Here is a 10,762-nt window from a genome sequence, read left to right as displayed (position 1 = left end):
ATTTGTCTGAAAAGACTGAGAAGGGCAAGAGTTTAGAAATTCTATATAGATCATCCACCTAACTGCTTGCCATAATGTTGAAAATATACATTTTCTATCCACTTGATATTTCGCATGTGGATGTTCAGTTCAAACACTTTTTATTTTAATGATTGTGGCCTTCATACAATAATAGGCTTTGTAACATTCTGAAGTTGATGCCACCAGCACAATGACATCTGAAAGAGGAAAACCTCATCATTTATAGAGTCTTTGGATTTCATGTTGGATCTCTTTGGACAAGAATAGTTATTCCTTTTCTGTGGCTTGCCTGATATTAATGATCAGAAAGAGGGTTGTTAAAATGACTACTTTGGCTGTAATATCTATCAAGAAATAGTGGTTAATTTTGATGTTCTTACCACGAGAATTTTTTTCCTATGTTATAGATATCTTTACAATTATGAATCAAAGATTTCTAAAACATCTTGGGAAAATTAAGAAAAATCAAGGGATGTTTAGCATTACATAGTTAAAGAGAATAAACATCCTCTGATCTGTGATAATAACCAATTATAAATTATATTTCTCTTAATGAATCCAGAAGCTTCCAACAAGCCATCCGAAGGTTTTGCTAGTCTTGTTTATTCTCTTTTCATGTTGATGTGCTAAGGGGTTACTGTAAAACAAGAGAAAAAAGCTTTGTGGGGGCAGGATCACTCCCCGTAATAGATATCTCCCTTCTATTTGTTCTCTTGAAGGGTCATGGAGTCTCTGAATTTTTTCCCATGGCTGCTCTTCAGGTCTCTTTCAAGTAAAATATTCTAATAGCTATCCTTCAAAGTTATTATTATTACAAACAGTGGATGCCACACTCTCCACTTTGCATTCAATTTATTTTCTCTTGACCCTCAACATGATGAGGATGACTAATGTCAGCAGAGGAGGTGACTTTATCCTGGTTGGTTTTTCTGAACAGCCCCGGTTGGAGAAGATCTTTTTTGTGGTTGTCTTGATTTCCTACATCCTGGCCCTAGTAGGCAATACAGCCATTACCCTGACTTCCTGCCTGGATCCCAAGCTCCATACTCCAATGTATTATTTCCTCACCAACCTCTCCCTCATTGATCTTTGCTTTACCACAAGCATTGTTCCCCAGCTTCTGTGGAACCTAAAGGGACCAAGGAAGACCATAACTCCCATAGGTTGTGCCATCCAACTCTATGTCTCCTTGGCATTGGGCTCCACTGAATGTGTTCTCCTTGCTTTCATGGCATTTGATCGCTATGCTGCTATCTGCCGACCACTCCACTATGCTACCATCATGAGTCCAAGGATATGTCAAGCCCTTGTAGGGGTAGCATGGTTAAGTGGTTTGGGTAATACACTAATACAGAGTACTATCACTCTTAATCTACCTCTGTGTGGGCATAGAAGGCTCTACCATTTCATGTGTGAGGTACCTGCCATGATAAAGTTGGCATGTGTGGATATTCATGCCAATGAAATTCAGCTTTTTTATGGCCTCTTTAGTCTTGCTTCTTATCCCCCTTGGATTGATCTTGATCTCCTATGCATTCATTGCCCAGGCAGTGATGAGAATCAGGTCAGCCCAAGCTTGGCAAAAGGCTCTGAGAACCTGTGGGTCTCATATTTTAGTGGTCACCCTCTTCTATGGCACCATCACAGCTGTCTATATTCAATCCAATAGCTCCTATGCTCACAGGCAAGGCAAGTTCATCACTCTCTTATATACTGTGATTACTCCTACACTCAATCCCCTCATTTATACTTTGAGGAACAAAGATATGAAGGGTGCATTGAAAAGGCTGCTAAGAAAAGTTCCAAGCTAAATGAAGCATGTGATCAAGGATCAGAGAAGCATGGAAACCTTAGAGCTGAAGTGAACCTTAAAAAGTCATATCCACAGAGAAATAGGATAGTTTTATTACTATCATGTTAAATTTAATAGATATTAAAAAAACACAGTGTACAAAATAGTTTAAATTCTCATATATGATGCTTGTTCTATTCTTTGTATTTTGAATTTTTTTGTTGATAATTTATCAAATTTATAATGAAAAAGAAAATTTAAGTTTTTCATAAAAAGGTCATCTCATTTATTTCCTCATGTAGGATCGTATTCAATCTTTCCAAGGAACAAAAATATATTGTCTTTCCCCAGTTCTGTAAAGAAGGAGATTCTCTCTTATACACCATAATGAATCATACAGAGATTTTTGTTTCTATGGTGCTGAAAAATATGGTTTATCAACTTGGTAAATTCTCAATAAGTATAGTTGGATAATGTGTAGACTACTTGGTTCACTTACTGACTTTTCAATGGAACCCTTTTTTTGAAAGCTATGAAATTTAGTCAGATTCATTCAGTCCCTGACCTTGTAGTATGCAAACTTTTTATTATTAAGTTCTTAGAAGAAATTAATGTTTTGCTGTGGTAATGATGGTGGTGGTGAAGGAGGTGTTGCTGAAATAAAAAAAAGTAACTATTGCCTTGGGTACTACTGTCATATAAAACTTCTTCACAAAAGCTCAATCACAGAGCAGAGAGCAAAAAACTTCTTAGATGCAGTAGTTGAAGCATGTGGAATCCTGCCCCAAAGACTTACCACCTTGTGACCCTGAGCAAGTCACTTGCCATATGCTTTGACTCAGTTTCCTCATATATAAAATGGGGATAATAATAGCCTTTACTTCCTAGGTTGTGAGGATCAAATGAGCTAATATTTGTAAAGTTCTTTGCAAACCTAAATGTATTACGATAATGTTAGCTACATTTGCCATTATTTTCTATTGATTCTTGTTAAGTAATGCCCCACCTCCAAAAGTTCCTTACCTGACTGATTTGATCTCTTGTCTGCAACTTCATGTGAGCCCTCATCTGTATTTAGATATAGGCTTTCCTAAAATATATCTCAGACTCTTAATGTACAGTGTATTGTGCTAGGAACGGAGGGGAATAATGTCGAAAGTTTATATAATGTATTAAGGTCTGTGAAACACATTAAAATGTTATCTCATTTCATCCTTGTAACAACATAGGAGCTAAGAGCTATATTACTTCAATTTTACAGATTGGGAAACTAATGCTGCCAAAGTTAAATGCTTTGCCCAACATCACACTTCTAGCAAGCGTGTGAGACTGGATTTTAATTCAGGTCTTCTTGACTTCAGGTTGAACACTCTATCTACATAAATGTGTGTGTGTCTATATGCAATACACATGTACATATGGAGGTTAGTTCCTTTGATGTCAATATCTCTCCCTCATAATCACCACTGTGTGTATGTGAAAGATAAATTAAATTCAATAAATGTTACTAAATACCTATTATAGGAATGCTCCAGTATTAGTACAAAGTACATTTGAAATAAAAGGATTTGATTTTGACTCCTAATTCTGCCATGTAATCCATTATCTTGAATAATTGGGTATAATTGTGAGTGAGTCTCAATTTCCTCATTTTAAAAATGGGATTTTTAAAAAAATGGGAGCCCGTGCCACCTATCATAATTTTTAAAGGAAAATTCTTTGTAAACCTTAGAATGCTATGAAAAATGAATTATAATAACTAGAGGGAGAAAATTATGTCTATTCCATCAAGGCATTTCCAGCCAAGGAAAATAGGATATTATTTCATGTAACATCACAACCATTTGTACTATTTTTCATGAACTAGTAAGTTATTAAGAACTGAATTGTCTTTAAGTGATTGTACAGGTTGTAAGGATAGATGTACGGACACAGGTGCTTGTATTTTTGGACTGACTGACTCAGTCTGACTATATCAAAGTAAAAGTCTTTCTTGATTGGAAGTGTCATGAGGGTGGGCATTTCCTCCTTTTTATCTTCTTCTGTCCTCTTGTAGTACACTTCTCTCTTTCCCTGTATCTGTCTCCACATACGTCCATACAAGAGTGAATTTACCGTGGTGTATTTAACAGGAGAAAGCAAATATTCGGAAGAAATAATAGTCTGTAAGTTACTTAGTCTCTATGTTTCCTAATTAATCAAGTGGGGATAATACCTGTGCACAGAAGCACAGGGCACATGCTAGGGAGTGTTTGTACAGAGTGTTCCCTGAATACTCCTGGGAACTCCAGGAACAAGGGAGGTCAGAGTGTCACTTTGGGGGTTTAGCTCAATACCTGAAAAGACTTGTCACTTTGACATTTGGCTTTGGTTACAGTAATCCCTAAAGTTAGGGCTACATAAATAGGTAAGTAGAGAGTCATCAGCAAAGAAATAATGATTGAATCCATACATGCTGATGAGTTCACCATGTGAAATAGCACAGAGAGAAAAGAGAAGGGGGCCCAAGAGAAAGATTTGGGGGAAACCCATGCAATAGGCAAGACCTGGATGAAGATTTAGCAAAGGAGACTAACAAAGCACTCCACCAGAAAGGGGGAGAACAAGGAGATGACAGTTTAACAAAATACTAGAAAGAGAAGAATATCAAGGAAAAGAGGGTGATCAATAGTCAAAGCTACAGAGAAGTTGAGAGGAATTGGTATTGAAAAATCACCATGAGATTTGGCAAATAAGAGATTGTTGTATCCATTTTGACCTTTTGTTGTTAAATGGTGTAAATATTGGTCTATATCTAGTTTCTACTTGACTACTTTCCTGTTTTCCCAATAATTTTTTTTACCTTGCAGTGAATTCTTATCCCAAAAGGCTAAACCTTTACATTTGTCAAATACAAGGTTAGTAAAATCATTTACTACTGTGTATTGTATACCTACTCTATTCCACTGATCTTCTTTTCTGTTTTTTAGCCAGTACAAGATAGTTTTGATAATTACCATCTTATATTATAGTTTAAGATCTAGCACTTCTAAATCTTCTTCCTTTATACATTTTCATTAATTCCTTTGATATTCTTGACTGTGTGTTCTTCCAAATCAATTTTATTATTTTTTTAGCCCAATAAAACAATTTTTTGTTGTTGATTTAATTGGGGTGGCATTGAATAAGTAGATTAGGTAGAACTGTCATTTTTAGTATATTGGCTCTGCCCACCCATGAACAATGAATTTTTCTCCAATTAATTTAAGTCCAACTTTATCTGTATAAAATATCTTATAATTTATAATGCTCATGTAGTTCCTGATAAGATCAAAATGGATATGACTTAGATATAAAAGGAGATAACATAAGTAAATTAGAAGGAGACAGAACATATCACCTACCAGACTAATGGATAGGAGAAGAATTTATGAATAAACAAGAGATATAGAACATTGTGACATGTAAAATGGTTAATTTTTGTTACACTAAATTAAAAAGTTTTGTACAAATAAAACTAATGTAGCAAAGATTGGAAAGAAAGCAGAAAACCGGGGGGGTGGGATTTTATGGTTTCTCAGATAAAAGTTTCATATCTTAAATATGAACTTTGTCAAATTTATAAGAATATGAATCATTCCTTAATTGATAAATTGTCAAAGGATATGAACACTTTTGGATGAAGAAATAAAAGCTACATATACTCGTATCAAAAATGCTCTAAATCATTATTTTTTAGAAAAATGCAAATTAAAACAACTTTGAGACTTCTGCGAGCCAAGATGGCAGAGTAACATTGAAATAACCTTAATTGTCCCATATTCAACTCCAAACAACCATAAGATAGAACCCCTTAATGAATTTTGGAACAACAGAACCAAGAAAAAATGAGGCAAAACATTCTCTACCCCAAGAGACTTGGAAGGTTAGCAGTAAAGATCAGTCTCATTCCAATAGAAGAGGAGTACCATCTAGGACACAAAGTACCCAGGCAAGCCAGCAGCAAATCTTACCTAAGCAAGCCAGGAAGAGGTCCTGAGCTCCAGTGCAGCACAGCAGACAAACACCAACACCAGGATGCCCAATATACCTCAACATAGCCAAAAATGGGAAAACTCCAACATGGGGACCCACCCACATACCTCAGCATATCAGCAGATATCAATGCCTGAACCCCTGTCGTGCCTAATCAAAAGGGAAGACACTAGAGCCAGGAATCTCCCTCTCCACAACCCAGGTGAACAGGCAGATGCCACCGCTAGGACTCCCTACATGCCTCAGTGTAGCCCCAGGTAAACAGGCAGAAGCCAGTGCTCATATCCCCCATGTGGGCAGAATAAATCATTAGAAATAATCAATAGTTTAATTAAAAAGAATGGTAATGATGAGAAACATACCAAAATTTGTGGGATGCATACTTGTATTAACATCATGCAAAGTGAAATGAGCAGAACCAGGAAAACATTTTACACGGTAATATCAAGACTGGGTGATGATCAACTATGAATGACTTAGCTCTTCTCAGCAGTATAATGATACAAGACAATTTTTACAAAGGACTCATAATTGAAATTGCTATCCACATCCAAATAAAGAGCTGATAGACTTTAAATGCAAATCAAAGCATACTATTTTCATTTACCATATATTTGTTGTGTGGGTTTTTCTCCCTTTTAGTCTGTTTCCTCCTTCACAACTGTGACAAATGGGGAAATGTGTTGCATTATTGTACATATGTAACCTATATCAAATTGCTTGCCATTTTAGGAAGAGGGGAGGGGAGAGAGGTAGAAAAAAAAATTGGGATTCAAAATCTTGTAAAGGCTAAAACATCCTAAAAATGTCTTTCCATATAATTGGAAAAAATAAAATATGGTTAAAAATAAAAAACCTTTAAAATATCTTATCACATCTGTCATATTCACTCATATGACAGAGAAGGAAAATGAAAAATGTTAGAAGGGGATGGAAAAAATTGGAACACTAACACACTGTTGGTAGAACTGTGAACTGTTTCAACCATTTTGAAGAACAATTTGGAACTCTATGCCCAATGAGTTCTAAAACTGTGTCTATCCTTTGACCCAGCAATACCATTATTATGTCTGTTTCCCAAGATGATCAGGGAAAAAGGAAGAATAACTGTGAATGACTAAGTTATTCTGATTATTATAAATATTCAAATCAACTACAAAGGACCTTTGAAGGAAGATGCTATCAGCTTCCAGAGAAAGAACAAACAGAAGTAAGCATAGTATTGCTTTTACATATAAATGTTTTACACACACAGACACATACATATATCTTTTCCTATATTGATAAATGTGTGTCAAATGATGGCCTTCTCTATTGTGGAAGTGGGAAAGGGAGACATCCTGAAACTTAAAATGTAACAAAAAATAGATTTATTTTAATTTTAAAAAGAGATCATGGAGAGGGCATAGAGTCAAGATGGTAGAGTACCGGCAGCAAACAAACATTCCCCTCCAAATAACTTTAAAATAATGTCCCAAATTGAATTCTACAGCTTCAGAGTCAATAAAAGTTTGGGAGTGAGACATTTTTCCAGCTCAATAAGCCTTAGGTAGTCAGAAGAAGAGATATGTGATTCTAGCATGAAGGCTAACCTGGAGCACATTAGTAGCAGCATCAGGATTGGCCTTGGAGGTGACTGCTACAGTGGTATCAGCAGCTTAAGGAGCTTCCAACCCAGAGATGTTAAGGTCAGATGACTGGTCGAAAAGAAATTATAAAGAACCCTTTACTGGCACTGGGTGTAGGACTCTGATATATTGCTCATACACAGTCAGGGTTGCAGTTCTATGGTAAAGAGGAATGCTAGTTTTGAAGTCTCAGGAGAATAGGGAATCTGTCCACAGTTCCAGGGACAAAAAGGGCACTAGCATTTGCAGGGTGGGAAAGAATGCTTGTGGTCATTTACAGGGGAGTGGAGGGCTTGGTTTCAGTTTCAAAGAAAAGAGTCTGAACACAAGCTTTGATGACTGCTGTTTTATATTACAGTTTAATATCTGGTATGGCTAGGGCACATTCCCTAGCACATACTTTCATTAATTTCCTTGATATTCTGGCCCTTTTTTCTTCCAGATGAATCTAGTGCCAAATTGAATAACAGGGGTGATAGACATCCTTGTTTCACCACCAATCTCATTGGGAATGCATCTAGCTTATCCTTATTACATATAATACTTGCTAATAGTTTTAGGTAGATGCTACTTATAATTTTAAGGAAGGCTCCATCTATTCCTTTCTAGTGTTTTTAATAGGAATGGGTGTTGTACTTTGTCAAAAGCTTTTTCTGTATCTCTTGAGATAATCATATGGTTTCTGCTAGTTTTGTTGTTGATGTGATCAATTATGCTCCTAGTTTTCCTAATATTGAACCAGCATTGCATTCCTGGAATAAATCTTACCCGGTCATAGTGTATTTTTCTGGTGATAAGTAGCCTAAATCACTTTGCTAATATTTTATTTAAAATTTTTGCATGAATATTCATTAGGGAAACTGGTCTATCATTTTCTTTCTCTGTTTTGACTCTTCCTGGTTTAGGTACTAGTGCTATATTTGTGTCATAAAATGAATTTGGTAGGACTCCTTATTCACCTGTTTTCCCAAATAGTATGTAGTGTATGGGGATTAATTGTTCTTTAAATGTTTGACAAAACTCACATGTAAAACCCTTTGGCCCTGGAGTTTTTTTAATAGTGAATTCATTGATGGCTTGCCCAATTTCTTTTTCTGAGATGGGGTTCTTTAGGTATTTTGTTTCCTCTTCTGTTAATCTGAGCAATTTATATTTTTGTAAATATTCATCTGTTTCCTTAATGTTGTCAAATTTATGGGTATACAATAGGTCAAAAATAATTCCTAATTATTGTTTTAATTTCCTCTTCATTACAGATGAATTCACCCTTTTCATTTTTGATGCTGGTAATTTGGTTTTCTTCTTTCTTTTTTAAATCAAATTGACCAAAGGTTTATGAATTTTATTGTTTTTTTTTTCATAAAACCAGCTCTTAGTTTATTTAGTAGTTTGGTAGTTTTCTGGATTTCAATTTTATTAATCTCTCCTTTGGTTTTCAGTATTTCTAACTTGGTATTCAATTGGGGGTTTTCAATTTGTTCTTTTTCTGTCTTTTTCAGTTGCATGCTCAATTCATTTATCTCCTTTTTATTTATTTTATTCATATAAGCATTCAGAGATATAAAACTTCCTTTCTTTGCTTTCTTTGCATCCTATAAGTTTTGGTTTGTTGTCTCATTATTGTCATTCTCTTGAATGAAGTTATTAATTGTTTCTATGATTTGTTCTTTGACCCACTCATTCTTTAGGATTAGATTGTTTAGTTTCCAGTTAATTTTTAGTTTATGGTCCTTTATTACAGGTAATTTTTGTTGTGTTATGATCTGAAAAGGATGCATTAACTATTTGTGCCTTTATGCAATGGATTGTGAGGCTTTATGTCCCAGTACATGGTCAGTTTTTTGAGTATGTGCCATGTATCACAGAGAAAAAGGTATATTCTTTTCAATCCCCATTCAGTTTTTTTCCAGAGGTCTATCATTTTCTAAAATTCTATTTACTTCCTTAACTTCTTCTTTGTTTATTTTGAGGTTACGTTTATCAAATTCAGAAAGGGAGAGGTTGAAGTCCCCCACTAGTATAGTTTTACTGTCTATTTCTTACTGTAACTCCCTTAACTTCTCTTCTAAGAATTTGAATGCTATACTACTTGGCATATATATGTTAAGTAATGATATTGCTTCACTGTCCATGGTGTCTTTTGGCAGGATATAGTTTTCTTCCTTATCTCTTTTAATTAGATCTATCTTTGCTTTTTCTTTGTTTGAGATTAGGATTTCTACCCCTGTTTTCTTTTTTATTTCAGCTGAAGCATAATATATTCTGTTCCAACCATTTACTTTTACCCTGTGCATATCACCCTTTTTTAAATGTGTTTCTTGTAAACAACCTCTTATAGGATTATGGTTTTTAATCCATTCTGCTCTCTGCCTCTGTTTTGTGGGAGAGATCATCCTATTCACATTCACAGTTATGATTACTATCTGTGTCTTTCTCTCCATCCTGTCCCCTCTCATTTATGCTTTTATTTTTTCCCTCTTCCCTTATACTCCTCAAAAGTTTTGCTTTTGACTGCCACCTTCCTCAGTTTCCCTTACCTATGGACTCCTCTCCCTTACCTTACTGTTTTCCTCTTGCTACTTCTTCCCTCTGTTCTAACCACTCCCCCTTTTCTTTCCCCTTTCCCCTCCTACTGCCTGTAGGACAAGGTTGATTTCCATACTTTTCAGAGTATGTTATTCCCTCCTTGAACCAAATCCTGCTCTTCTATCTCTCTTCTTTTCCTCTACTATGATATGTTTTTGTGTCTCTTGTGTATGTAATTTACCCTTTTCTACCTCTTCCTTATATCTTCTCCCAGAACAATCCCTTTACACCCCTTAATTATGTTTTTTATCATCATATCAGTTTCCTTATAGTGACACCCTCAGTTTCTGTATATTCCTTTTAATTTAATCCCTAACCAATTGTCTCAAGACTGACTATGTATATATATGTGTGCGTGTGCGTGTGCGTGTGTGTGTGTGTGTATGTGTGTATAGTATATCTAAAACAGTATAATCCTATATAAGGATGTAAACAATTTGCCTTTATTGATTAACAGGTTTTCCCCCTCTGTTTACCTTTTTATGTCTTTCTTGAGTTTTTTATTTGAATATCAAATTTTCCATTGAGCTCTGGCCTTTTCAACAGGAAGGTCCGGAATTCCCTTATTTCACTGAATGTCCATCTCCTTGCCTGAAAAATTATGCTCAGTTTTGCTGGGTAATTGATTCTTGGTTGTAGTCCAAGCTTCTCTTCCTTTCGGAATATCCTATTCCAATTCCTCCTGTCTTTTAATGTAGAACCTGCAGTGTCCTGCATGAAC

At 35.4% G+C, this 10,762-nt stretch overlaps 1 pseudogene; it reads left to right on the top strand.

Moving 5' to 3' along the window:
* The first annotated feature begins 898 nt into the window (after positions 1 to 898).
* On the top strand, positions 899 to 1,832 carry LOC118857333 (annotated as a pseudogene).
* Positions 1,833 to 10,762: the final 8,930 nt, after the last annotated feature.

The sequence above is a fragment of the Trichosurus vulpecula genome, chromosome 7 (genome assembly GCF_011100635.1).
Source record: "Trichosurus vulpecula isolate mTriVul1 chromosome 7, mTriVul1.pri, whole genome shotgun sequence".
NCBI lineage: Eukaryota > Metazoa > Chordata > Mammalia > Diprotodontia > Phalangeridae > Trichosurus > Trichosurus vulpecula.
The sequence above is the reverse complement of the archived record's forward strand: the minus strand, read 5'-3'. Positions and strand labels throughout refer to the sequence as shown.